This window comes from Triticum dicoccoides, chromosome 7B, assembly GCF_002162155.2.
Source record: "Triticum dicoccoides isolate Atlit2015 ecotype Zavitan chromosome 7B, WEW_v2.0, whole genome shotgun sequence".
NCBI classification, from domain to species: Eukaryota; Viridiplantae; Streptophyta; class Magnoliopsida; order Poales; family Poaceae; genus Triticum; species Triticum dicoccoides.
The window spans coordinates 735559310-735573309 of record NC_041393.1 but is presented as its reverse complement, the minus strand read 5'-3'; the positions used below and the strand labels follow the sequence as shown (position 1 = coordinate 735573309).

The 14000-nt window shown below is 40.9% G+C and overlaps 1 pseudogene; it reads left to right on the top strand.

The window, feature by feature from the left end:
- The first annotated feature begins 405 nt into the window (after positions 1-405).
- On the top strand, positions 406-10994 carry LOC119339598 (annotated as a pseudogene).
- Positions 10995-14000: the final 3006 nt, after the last annotated feature.

The following is a 14000-nucleotide window of genomic DNA, read 5'->3' as shown; positions in this document are numbered from 1 at the left end:
TCTTACTATGAATCCCCTGTAAAGAAAGTTCCTATAATCTACTGTCTACGATCTATGAATACGAATAGGAAAGTTCCTATAACCTACAGTCTACGATCTATGAATACGAATAAGAAAGTTCCTATAATCGACGAACAAAGAATGTAGCTACAATACCAACAACACTACATTACAATTTGGGCATGAACTCTGGTTGAAACCATTGGCTCTTACTATGAATCCATGTAAACAATCTACGAATAAGAAAGTGCCTACAATATACGATCTACAAATCCTAGCCATAACGCTACCAACAAAAAGATGTAATAGAACACAATACGAATCACAAGCAATCTACGATCTACAAACCCTAGACGTAACCCCCTAACCCACGTACTCCTAACTCTAACCCTAGCTCCACTACCAATGTGTGTGGCGGCCAGACCATGGGTGTTGTTGGCGGCCGCAGCCATTGGTGTGGGTGACGGCGGGGAAGATGAGACCATACAGGATCCCACGGCGACAGCGACGGCGGGGCCGACGGGGGCGACGAAGAGGACAGCGGAGCCTTCTGAGCCGGTGAAGAGGACGGCGAGGCAGAGGTGATGGCGCCGAGAACGAGATCCATGGGGAAGAGTGGGGGTGAATGAGTGAGTGAAGGATGGGAGAGGACGAGGTGCGCGTGGGTTGATAAAATGTTTCCGTGGTGCATGCGATGGGCGGTAACAAGCAAGAACGCAGCTATGTTCTGCCAAACCTCAACATTTGGCAAGGATAACTAGTGGCGGGTGCTAGGCACCGCTCGCCACTGCTTGATCATCGACCTGTGGCCAGCGATAGGTAGAGCCCGTCACCGCTGAGTTACGCAAACAAGTCCCGCTCGGGAGATTATAACTTCGGCGGGCGATGAGTTCGGCCCGCCACAGTTACGCTCTTAGTTGTGGCGACCAATTTTTGCTACCTGCCACAGTTACGCTCTTAGCTGTGGCGGCCAATTTTTGCTACCCGCCACTGCTTGTTTTCAACAACAGCTGTGGCGGGTGCCCCGCCTCATCTGCCACTCATTTGGGTTCACCTATAAGCCCTTTCCCAGTAGTGTGAGTATGCATTCTCAAATTTCCTTTTGTGCTTGCTTCAAAAAGAATTCACGACAAAGTTTTATTTTGGATCCCGGACTCTGATAAGTCTTGGTTTTTGAAAATTCTGAAATAAATATTTGAGCTATAAATAAAGTATGACTTCTTTTGGACATTCACGTATAGATATGATCTTTGCGCCTATAAATTTCCATGTAATTTATGTGTTTGTACAAACATACATACACAAAAGAGGCACGGCATGGATTTAGAAATAACAAACAGTACATGCACGCATGAATCCACATGGCCAAGTATATTTTAATAAAATTTTAATACATCAAAATATACATACATATGGAATTATTTTCCGATTTTATTTTTTTAAATAGGATTTCTTTTAAAGAAAAATCTGAGCTCCTGTGGACTCCAAATAACCTCGCTCGTTCAATGGATCATCTCTTAGTTTATATTTATCACATAATGCAGTAATTCAGATAACTGAAAATGTATGATCAATTTGATATACTTATCATACTCTTTTAATGCACCAAAACAATTTGGTGAGAATTGAGACGAGGGTATTAATTCGAGATATCATCTCCAAAGACCATCTTTTGAAATACAGATGATATAATCTATAGCTGGAACATCTGTAGAAAAAACAACAAAACGAAAACCAAGAAAGTAGACTGGGTCAGGTGCCATGCCATGAAGAGATATGTTGACATTTGACAATCGAATGGAAACAAAAAAAGGAAGCTTCATGGAGGGGAATGTAAACAAAAAAGGCACTAAACAACAGATATCTATCTCCTGTAAGATATATATTTCTCTCTCTTCTAAGTAACCAAGAGATGGAACATATGCACAAGTAAATGAGTTTAGGCTTCCACATTTTCAGGTTGCCCGGTCAAAGGACGTAAAAAGACACTCTCTCCATGCAACCGAACACTGCAAGAGCCGTGGGAAAACAACAAAAGAAAGGATATAAAGCAGGAACAGACCCGTGGTTTGCTCTCCTCTCATGGAAGGAACCATGGGCCGATGGCACAAACAGACACACTGCAACTTAAATACTGTATCTGCAGAAATTATGGAATAGAAAGGACGTGGAGTAACTGAGCGCGAGCTCACAGGAGCTCGTTATCTACGTCGTTGGTTGGCGCTTCTCGATCTGTGCCATGTCCGCCAGAAAATCGATCACTGCTGGGAAACACGTACGCAACAGCGTTGGGTGGTGGGCCTTCGCGCGGGGGAGGGTCGACAGATCTGACTATAGTTTGGACGGCCGTCGGTCTCCGGCGAGATGGGCCGTGGAACAGAATCGGTGTTCCCGTTCTGATCCGTGGACCAGGACAATCGCTGAGGACTGCGGGTACGGTGTGGGCCATTTGGAGGAAGCTGAGGACTGCGGCACAGAGGCGATGAGTGCCGGCAGCGAGACAACATGGAGTTCTGATCAACAGGTAAGTCGATCTTTGCTTTTCCGGCGATGCCGCCTCCTTTTTGAGCCCTCTGTTTTAGCTGATCCAGAGGATGGCTTTCTCCCAAGTTTCAGATCCAGTCTGCTGGAGGAGGTAGGGGAGAGCTTTGTGCCGGCTGCTGGTTGTTATTGTCTTTGGTGTGGGGGATTTGTAGGCGGTACCGCAGGCTGAGGGCGACGCGGCACACCAGCGGACAGCGGATAGCGGTGGTGAGCAGAAGGGAGAGCTCGCCGCCGACATCGGAGCTGTCAATGGGGAAGACGAATCCCCGAGCACCGGGGTGGAACAAGAGGTCAGTGAATAACAACTTTGCCTTCCAGCACGTATTGAGTGATTTAGGAATAAAACGAATGAGTGAGTAAATCATGCAGTTAGAGAGAGTGCTGATTGTTCTACTGCATTCAGGAAATTTATGTTGTGTGTGCCTGTGTGTGAAGGCTGATTTATTCTCCGCGTTCACAAAATTCAGGTTATGTGCGCCTCTATTTGCAGGCCGATTGCTGTCATCGTTAAGAAAAAATATTGATTTATGTACTGGTGTTTGCAGTCTGTTTTGCTCCCTGCATTTAGAATATTCATCCTATACGCGCCTGTGTTTGTAGGCTGATTGCTCTCTGCAATTAGGAAGTTCATGCTATATGAGGCTGTGTTTGCAAGTTGTTTGCTATCCTATCTGCAATTAGAAAATTCATGTTGTATGTGCCTGTGTTTGCAGGCTAAGGATTGGTATTGCCTCCCCGAGCAAAACACCGCGTCTAAACCGAGTAAGTATGTTCGAAAAGGCAGTTAGGTGTTTTGCGGAGAACCCAACTCAAAATGTGATGACACTGGTTCTTGGCGCTACTTTCAACTCTGTGGCCGAGGCATACGATTTCTACAATTTGTATTCATGGGAAAAGGGGTTTGCCCATTCGGTACGGTAAGAGCCGGCTAAATATCGAGAGGACGAAGTGCATGCAGGAGATAGTTTGTGGGTGCTTGGTTTGTGACTAATTTGCTTTTGCTGGTTTGTGATCGGTAAGTTGATTCAGTTTGTGAATATTTTTGCAGGGTAAGGCTGGGGTTGAGAACACAAGGTCTTGCCGTGGCCCATAACGTTACATTATGTCTGGCCGCGGGGACAGGAACTTGACTTTTCCATTCGACAGAAGGTTGCAATTATCCAGTTCTTCCTAGACAGAAGAGAAGCTGGGGCGGCGGCGTGCTTGCGTAGGAGGGCGACGCCATTGAAGACATGGAATTCTTTCTACAGCCGTTTAACAGGTGATGTATCCCTAGACTCGTTCAATTATGTAAGGTGGTATAGCTGGAGCTGCAATTTCTTAGAGATTTCCCCCTCCCAACATGTCAGGATTCCAATCCTTGAGGGGATGGATGGCACCGATCGACTGCTGGATATGGGGAAGTACGCCTGCCGGCCCTTGGAGCTCCACTGCTGGCAGCCATGAGTCATAAGCAGTGGAAGTGATGAGTGGGGGGCATAGCTCCTAGATTGGATGCTGGACCAGTTAAGGGGAAGCGCAGCTCTCTAACTATATCTCAGCAATCGATGGGGAAGGTGAATCCAGAGACTCCTGGATGGACAAAAAGGTTAGTCTGTAGCATCATTATCCTCATCAGATTACCAATTAAGGATTATAGGTACGTGTAATTAGTTAATTAAGTGCTAGGAACATGCCGTTGACTTGTTAGTTGACATTATAGCTTATTTCATAGTAATAAGTTGGTTGTAGGGGGTGCTACACAGGATATGTTCTGTAGTTCTCCAACAATTTATGGAATATACCACACTCGTGATATAAGTAATGTTGAGTAATCAATTTTTAGGACACCAGAAATTTGCAAATGTGATCAACTAAGTCATGTAGGTTGCGGTTTTCCACAACTTGTATTTTTGTGCTAACAAGGTCAGTATTGAATGTCGAGAGGACGAAATGCATGTAGGAAATTATTTGAGGTTGCGTGCTAAGTCTTGATGATGCAAAAAACCAGCAAAAAAGGTGAACTAGTTTGTGAAGGAAATGATTTTAAATTTCTATATTGTTGATATTCAGGGGAAGCAGGGTTACAGAATACACAGTCATGCCGTTGTGAATGCCCTGCACTGACCCAGTTGCTTAGGCCAGAGGACAATGATTTGTAAATATCTAAGCACAAGGAGAAACACAATCATTCACTCTCTCCAAATTGGTGTGTAACCGTTCACTGGCAGTCCCACAAACACATAGATGTTTACAACATAATTAGGAGATTTTTTGGTTAAATAGAAAAGTCCCCTTCACTAAGTGATCACTGAGAGCATTGTGCAGGAACTTGGGTTGTGAACAAGCGGATGATGATGTGAGGAAAACGATGGAATTATTTAAGGAGTTGGATGCCAACAATCCGTGGTTCACATATCGAGTTCAAGCAGATTTGGAGGGCCGAATAAAATGTCTGATGTGGACGAATGGTAGCAGCCATTTGCGACTACAGGCATCTGAGTGGTTTACAGGCGAGATGAACCCTAGAGCTCTTGGCTGGACACAACAGTATGTGCATTCAGTGCTACAAATTCCGAAAAAAGTGGGTCAAGCCTGAAGTGATGGGTGTATATGCATATTTTTACTGTTGTGATGGTGCTCAAATAAATTAATCATGACAGTGATGAAGAGCATTTTAACAAGCAATGTATCTCGATAATTAGCAGTTATTTTGGACAGTAATTTTTCATTGGCATATGTAGACAGTGCTGGTACATTTTGAAAATTATTTGACATCTTTAAAAGTGGATGATTTCTGTAGAAGCCTGAAGATTGTTGTTCGTAGCAAAGTGGTACTGCAAAGTCAATGTGTACTTCTGATAACTGAAACAATATTTATCTAGGTGATGGCACAGCTAGGTGGCAGTCTGATTACTTATTGTGCCTTCACATTGAGCTGTGATATGCACACGCATATCAAAAGTTTTGACTTGACTATCATGTGTTCGACGTAAGCATCTGCTGATTTAAACATTTCTGGAATGCATGCAGGGTAACAATTGGTGTGGCTGCGTAAAGGAGGACACCTTGTCCTAATCGCCCAAGTTCGTTGGAGAAAGCAATTCGTGGGTTTGCTGAGAATCCAGGGGAGAATGTGATCGTACTGATTGTATAAGATTTGATCTTTAGGTGAAGCATACGACTTCTACAACTTGTACTCCTGCGGGAAGGGGTTTGGTATTACATATTGGAAAAGCAGACTAAATGTTTAGAGGACGAAATGCAGGCAGGAAATCATTTGCAGCTGTGGTTAGTACTTCATTTTGGAATTCTCCATGTTGCACTGCTGGTTTGTTGTGATGTCAATGGCCAAACCTAAAGTTCTGAATGTTGTTTGTGCTATGCAGGGAAGGCTGTTGTTGAGAACAGTCGGTCATGCCATTGTGAGTGTTGGGCTCTTATACGATTGTTGCGATCGGAAGGGCATATCAGAGCATCGGGAGCAACACATCCAATCTTTGTCTCCTAATTGCGGAGAGACAATACACTGCCTTCACACAAACACATCGACAAAATAACGTCAATATAGCCAAGGTATACAACATCATAGAGAGTTTTTTCACCAAGCGAGCTCTCCATAATTTGTGTGGGAAAATAAACCATGAGCAGGCATAGGACGATGTGAGCAAAACTATGTAGGTTTTCACTGAACTGGGGTGCAAAGGATCGACATTTCAGGTATCTTGTGCAGGCTGATAAGGAAGGGTGAATCAGTAAAATTTGGGTGAATGGGAGCAGTAGATTGCAGTAAAATTTTGAGGATAACACAAAAAATTCAAAAATTTAACACCAAGGGCGGGAGGTTTGCCCAAGCTGTGTAGTGTATAAGTAGGGGGGTGAGGGGTAGTTGAGGGGCAGACTCTGGTTTCAGTCATCCACGTGAAGCTGTAGTGGAATAAGATCAAGGTTTAGTGGCAGGTGAAATAGAGTGAATGGCTCTGACCGACTTATCTAGCGCCTCCTCTGTGGCTACGGGTTTCAAAATATACTGAACTGATTATAGATGATTCTGATTACAGATGTAAGTTCAGAGCATTAGCTCAGTTCTTGTGTATTGTATTGATATTTTGTAACCTGAAAGTGACATGACGGTGTTGGAAGCGGATGTGCCAGAATCATTTGTGAATCGGCGTGGCAGTCAGTGCAGTTTCAGGTGTCTCCGATGGGTCATTGCAGCGAAAGTGCTAATCTGAGCACGAGCTCAAATGCACTGGTTATCCCGGTCGTCAGCTTTCTCCTAGATTCGCACTCCTTCACGTATAGCAGCCTGTATAGCGATTAGTATTTCACCAGTTTTCTGGGCCCATGGCCTACATTTGTCAGTCATTTATTGCGCCGGCTGCCGTCAAACATATTCCCGGACAGATGTGCGAGGTCGTGGCCCACAACTCAGGCGAAACGCGTACGTACAACACAACTCGTCTCATTTTCTGCAGACCCGTATTCCCGGATAAAGTATGGCGGCACAGATCCCCAAACCTTGTACGATGGCCTAGATAACGAGCTCATGTGTGCTCGGGACCATATACTTCGCGTCCTCATTGCAGGTACTATGCCTGGCTTTAGGTGCAACTGTGTATAATAATGTACAATAATATATTATAATGTAATAAATGGTCATGTGTGAACGGACGCCTTTGGAACAGAATCTTAGCTGTAACAGCCCACATCGTGAGCGACAGTTGGAGCCGGCCTATCCCATAGATAACGGCGTCGACTTTAATAGTTGTCAATGTGGGCCATCGGCTCTTAAAAAAGTCGGTATACAATAGTTATACCTGGGCCTATACATGTCAGGTTGGCAATCTCGAAGGGGCTGAACGGGAGCGATAACGAGAGCATGTGTGCGCGAGCGCAGAAGAGGACTTTCGGAATAGAAAGTACTGCATGCACACACACACACGGGTGCAGAGCGCCTTCCACCTCTGGACCGCAAGACTTCCACACCCCTCTCCTCCTATAAATAGCCCCCGTATCCTCCAGCCCTTCTCAGCACTGCAGTCATTCCTCCTCTCAAATACACATTGTTTTTTTTAGAGAATCAATATCAATGTGATGCAACCCTTTTCCCGAGATAACCTTGTAAAGTAAAAAAATAGGGAGCCGGTAGTGGGCAAACCCCATAGGCATGTCGTTTCGCTACGCTGACATCACGTACTATTTTTTCACATTTTATATTTTGAAAACTACTAAATACATATATTTTGAAAAAAAATCAAGTTTTTATAAATTGTTCATCACGAATTTAAACAATGGTCATCCGGCGTAAAAAAAGTGCACTCAACTTTTAGCAAATATAACATTGAACAAAAGTGCATGTCATATTTCCAAAAAATTCACATGTTTCAAAAAAATGTATGTGACACTTTAGTAAAAAGTTATACAATGTAAAAGAAATCATAAGATTGAAATTTTACCTTATTTAAAAAATATTCTACCATTTCAAAAAAAAATTTGTGATACTTTAAAATATATTTTTCATAGAGGTGGAACATCTCGTGTCCCATCACATGTGAACATCTCAAGGATACCCAACTTGCAAGATATGCAACACCATCTATCCAGCTTCCTCTGTAATTTGAAGTTGCACCGTTCATAAGCAACACCACATCAGCGGCAAGCTTTTGTGACTAGATGGTTCTATTCAATGCACCAACAACCAAAGCCTTATTGGGATACTGAATGCCTGTGGCAATGCTCCAATGTCACGATCTGAGATGGTCAAGGGCAGGAGCATTAGTACATTAATGGCTAGCTTCCCTGAGCAGAAATGATCTTGAAGGGCACCTAGGAATAACTAGTTAGACACTTTCCAACCTACGAAGAGTTAGTATCGTCGTGGTGACATGCAAGCTTGATGGCGGGGACACAACTGGCATTGACCATGCGCTAGAAGGTATTGTTAATCAGCATGCGCTTAATGATCGCCTGAATGACATCAATGACTTCTCATGGGATGATGTATTTTATAACCCGCCGAATGAAGTAAGGACTTATCTCATTGGCCATTATCGTTGCTTTGCATGTGAGTAATTGATCGGACTATTGAATTTATAAAGAATTTTTCTCACTGTAGTATTTCATTACGGAGGATCTTGTCATGGGTGGAGAATGATAGTTATGTTTGTTAGCCCAAACTACATATGTGATGTTTTCAGCATGTGTGTTGGTGACTCGTTGACTAATCATTCCTTTGTTCTTGCACACTATACAGTGAAATTGTGTGAATTATTGTAGTCTACTTAGAAGCATGGTCGTGTTGGGGAATCTCTTTTACATGAGCTTTAGCTTTTAAGTTATAAAGTGTTCATCACAAATTTAAACAATGGTCATGTGGCATAAAAAATGTGCGCTCAACTTTTAGAAAAACTTTGTAGCATTAAATAAAAGTGTATGTCACATTTCCAAAATGTTCACATGTTTAGAAAAATGTACCTGACACTTTTGCAAAAAAACTTATACAATGTAAAAGAAATTATACCATTAAAAATGCACGTTATCTTTAAAAAAATATTAAGGCATTTCAAAAATATACACATACTCCGGGTATTGTAACTAATGAAAATGTACACATACTCAAGATACCCATGTGTTCATGTCGGTAATTCAATCAAAATATTGACATGCATCCCCTCATGATTACAAATAGTTCTTTTTAATTATGCCTAATGACGGTCATGTAACTTCCATCTATATATATAATATTTTAAAATGTAAACAAAAGAAATATAAGGAAAAATAAAAAATGTCAGAAAAATTGAATGAATCAACAAAGACGCAAACTGGGCCAACCCACTATAGTAACGCCTGAGGCAAGAGGTCCTTCTGTCTCGCCACAACCAAGACTCCCTTCAAATAGGGACGGGGCTATGTCTTGCTTTATGTGAGATCATATCTCCGCTAATGGGACATGCTGCTATTTGGTGAAGCATCTGCGTACCAACAGGTTCAAAAACACAATATATTGGAAAGAGGAGAAATCCTGAGGCAACAAGCCATATCAACAACAACAATAATGATGATATTGATGATAGAGTGCAGCCAAGGACTGCTGGGAAGAATAATGAATCAGAGAATAAGAGCAATGATGGGGATGATTCTAAAGAGAACAAGGAGAGCACACTGGTATCCACCACCTATAAGAAGCCAAGGGTGGCATGGACAAGTGATCTTCATAATCAGTTTCTAGAAGCTATAAACCAGATCGGCCTTGATAGTTAGACCTCACATTTTAAGCCACATTTGATAATACAGATCTTGAGGTTCTACATTTTTTATTAATAATTTGTATTACATTTTGGTAGTGGTTGTTCAAATAAATATTGAAGCTAATGAATGTGGATTACCTCACTAGGCAGAGTATCGCGAGTCATCAAAATATATATTTTATACTTAATTTCTATGTGCATGTCCTATTATTTGTAGTTTAACATTTTGTCATATATAAGTACAAGATTTCATTTTGTTGGGAAGATATCAATGAAAGCTTTAGTAATGCACCTATCATCAAGATGTGTGTAATTTCAATTCATTTCTCTCACTGTAATGTGACTCTTTGTGTGCAATGCATGCCGTACACTTTCAAATGTTTTTGAATACGTGTGACACTGCCATTTCTTTTTGTTCCCACATGTCTACCATTTTTTCCATGAGCATACATATCATACCTAATTTGTTTGTCTATCTTTTTATTTTCGAAGTATAGCTTGCACTTAAGAAGAGTTAACTCAAATGAATTTGGTGATTTATCTGAAAGATGTAACTTGTCCCGCAACAACTTGAACAACCCGGGGAGCTTAATGCGTAACAGTAAACATGAAAGATGGTGTATGTCCTTCGACGGCATCGCCTCTTTGAGTCTGAATCATTTTGGTGCAACGAGTCACTTAGCTTAACCGATGAACACACCAAGAAACTTGTGCATGGTTCATTCATCCATGGTGGTAGAATGCCTAGTTATGTCATGCCACAAGCATTTGATGTGAGAAGATTCGCCAGTTCCAGTGACCCTCTCGCCAGCGTATTCAACAATATACCGAATGACAAAACATTAGATGTATTTCCTTCATACAATTCCAGTCATTCCTATGATGACCACATGCATGGCAAGCTCGTGGAAGTAATCAATATCAAGTTTCTAGGTCCTTCTTACCATTATGCAAGGGAGACATAGTTGACTGGTATTCTTCATAGAGGTGGAACATCTCATGTTCCATCACGTGTGAACATCAAAAGGATACCAACTTGAAAGATATGCAACACCATATATCCAGGTGCCTCTACAATTTGAAATGGCACCATTTGTATGCAACACCACATCAGCGGCACGCATCTGTGACCGGATGGTTCACTTCAACGCACGTCGCAACCAAAGCTTTGTTAGGATATTGAACGCTTGTGGTAGTGCCAAATGTCACCATCTAAGATAGTTATGGGTGGGAGCATTAGTACAAAAGTGGCAATCTACAATGAGCAGATGACACCATACAACATAGCAAGAAACACGAGCTCAGCCGAAATGATGTTAATTGGCAAATCTTCACATGGCAATAGTAGAATTTCAATGACACAAACTCATATGGTAAACAGTGGAAGAACTAGTTACACACATTCAACCTATAGAGAGAAAATGGCATCACGGTGACACACAAGCTTGATAGCGGGACACATCTGGTATTCCTATGCGCAAGAAGGTATTGTTGATCAACGTGCGCATAATGATCATATGAATCACATCAATGACTTCTCATGCGATGAAATATTTTACAACCCACCGAATGAAGTAAGAACTTCTCTCATTGGCCTTTACATAGGCCTTGCATATGAATAATTGATTGGACGGTTTCTAAATCAATCTTTTTTACGCACTGTAGTATTTCACTATGGATGTTGTTGTCATGGGTGGAAAATGATAGCTATGTTTCTACGCCCAAACGACACATGTGATATTTTCAGCATGTTTGTTGGTGACTTTTTGACTTATCATTCCTTTGTTCTTGCACAATATACGGTGATATTGTGTGAACTATTGTATTGTAGTTAGAAGCACGGTTGTCTCCGGGAATGTCTTTTACATGAGCGTTAGCTTTTAAATTATTGTTTTATTTTCAGATCATAAAGAATGATATATTGTTATGTCAACTGTAATAGGTTTCATTCTCTATGTTAGCAATGTGATGCACCCCCTTTCCCGAGGTAACCTTGCAAAAAAAACAGGGAGCCAGTAGTGGGCAAACCCCATAGGCACGTGGTTTCTCTACATTGGAATCACATTTTTTTTACCTTTTTATATTTTGAAAATACTAAATACATATATGATGATAAAATAATCTAGTTAATTTTATGAAGTCTTCATCACAAATTTAAATAATGTTCATGCGGCATAAAAGAAGTGCGCTCTAGTTTTAGAAAATATATGTAGCATTAAGCAAAAGTGTATGTCACATTTCCAAATATTCACAGGTTTCAAAAGAATGTATTTGACACTTTTGCAACAACTAATAAAACATAAAATAAATCATACCATTAAAATGCACTTTATCTGTAAAAAAATATCTAGGCATTTCAAAAATATGTTGTGAGATTTAAAAATATATTATTCATAGAGGTAGAACATCTTGTGTCCCATCACATGTGAACATCCCAAGGATACCCAACTTACAAGATGGTTCTACTCAACGCACCAAGCAACCAAATCTTTGTTGTGATATTGAATACCTTGGCAGTGATCCAGTGTCACCATCTGAGATGGTTAAGGGCGGGAGTATTAGTACATCAGGGGCAAACTTAAATGAGCAGATGATGCCATTCAACATAGAAAAAACACAAGCTGAGTTGGAATGATGTCGAATGGAAACTCTGCACATGGTAATTGTAGAATTTCAATGACACAATCTCATATTGTTAAAAGTGGAAGAACTAGGCACACACTTTCCAACCTACCAACAGATAATATCGTCACCTTGACACACAACTTTGATGGTCGGGACACAGCTGATATTGACCATGCACAAGAAGGTATTGTCGACCAGCATGCGCATGTTTTTTTATGTTATCTCAAATGTAATCAGTTTTATTCTCTATGTTATCAATGCGATGCACCTCTTTTCCTAAGATAACCTTGCAAAGTAAAAAACAGGGAGTTGATAGCGCACAAACCCCATAGGTATGTGCTTTCGCTATGCTGGCGTCTCTTACAATTTGTTTTTACTTTATTTTTATTAAAAAACTAAATACATGTATTGTGAAAATATAATCTGGTAAATTTTATGAAGTGTTCATCACTAATTTAAACAAACGGTCATGGGGCGTAAAAAGTGCGCTCAACTTTTAGAAAATATTTGTAGTATTAAAAAAAGTGTATGTCAGATTTCCAAAATGTTCACATGTTAAAACAAAATGTACGTGACACTTTTGCAAAAACATATACATTGTAAAAGAAATCATACAATTAAGAATGTATCTTATCTTTAAAAAATATTCTGGCATTTCAAAAATATGTTTGTGTTATTTAAAAATATATTATTCATAGAGGTGGATCATCTCATGTTCCATCACATGTGAATATCCCGAGGATACCCAAATTGCAAGACATGCAACAACATCTATCCAGGTTCCTCCGCAATTTGAAGTGGCACCATTCATAAGAAACACCACATCAGTTGCGGGCTTCTGTGACCAGATGGTTTGAACGCACCTAGCAACCAAAAGCTTCGTTGGAAAATTGAATGCCCGTGGCAGTGCTTCGATGTCACATCTAAGTTGATTAAGGGTGGGATCGTTAGTATATCAGTGGAAAGCTTCTGTGAGCATATGACGCCATTCAACATAGCAAGAAACACAAGCTGAGTCAGAATGACGTCAAAAGGCAACTCCACACATGGTAATGGTAGAATTTCAATGACACAAGCTCATATGGTTAATAGTGGAAGAACTAGTTATACACTTCCTAACCAACAAAGAGACAATATCGTCGCGGTGACACACAACCTTGATGGCAGGGACACAATGGGTATTGAGCATGCAAAAGAAGGTATTGTTGTTCAGCATGCGCTTAATGGTCACATGAATGACATCAATTACTTCTCATGGGATGATATGTTGTGCAACCCACCGAATGAAGTAAGGACTTCATTCATTGGCCTTTTTCTAGGCTTTGCATGTGGATTATTGATTGGATGATTGTATTTATATCTATTTTTCTCTGCAGTATTTCACTATGGAGGATGTTGTCATGGGTGGAGAATGATAGTTATGTCTGTTAGGCCAAACTACACATGTAATATTTTTCAACATGTGTGTTGGTGAATTGTTGACTAATCGTTCCTTTCTTCTTGCACAATATACCGTGAAACTGTGTGAATTACTTTAGTCTAGTTACAAGCATAGCCGTCTTGGGGAATGTATTTTACATGGGCTTTAGCTTTTATGTTGTG